Raw genomic sequence first — 520 nt, forward strand, 5'->3', positions numbered from 1 at the left:
TTGTTTCTAATCTCTAGGGCATTCCTAGGCTGGTGAGATGCCGACTTCTGGTTGTGATGCTAATATGTTAACATGATTGTAGTTTTTTGTACATTTTGATGCTAGTTTTATGTCTTTTCTCATCATGTCTAATCTGAGGAACTTTGTTTCTAGTCTCTACGAGATTCCTAGGCGGAGATACGCCCACACATCTGGTTTTGATGCTAATATGCTAACATGCTAAGTTTTGAGATTACTCCATATTCTGAATCTGGGTGTTGCTATACGCCTAGATCAAACCTTTCAGCCTGATCTGAGCATGCCAAGGCATTTTACATGCTAACAGGCTAGCATGCTAACTTTTGAAATAATTAAAATGCTTGTAGCTTTTTTATACAGTGCCTATTTTGACGCTAGTTTCATCACCTGATTCTACTCAACTCTGATCTGAGGAACTTTGTTTCTAGTGTCGACGACATTAAACAGCCATAAACGCTTTTCCTTTAATGATCTGAATGTGGGTGTTGCAGTCATAACAGAG

The sequence above is a fragment of the Brienomyrus brachyistius genome, unplaced genomic scaffold (genome assembly GCF_023856365.1).
Source record: "Brienomyrus brachyistius isolate T26 unplaced genomic scaffold, BBRACH_0.4 scaffold72, whole genome shotgun sequence".
NCBI classification, from domain to species: domain Eukaryota; kingdom Metazoa; phylum Chordata; class Actinopteri; order Osteoglossiformes; family Mormyridae; genus Brienomyrus; species Brienomyrus brachyistius.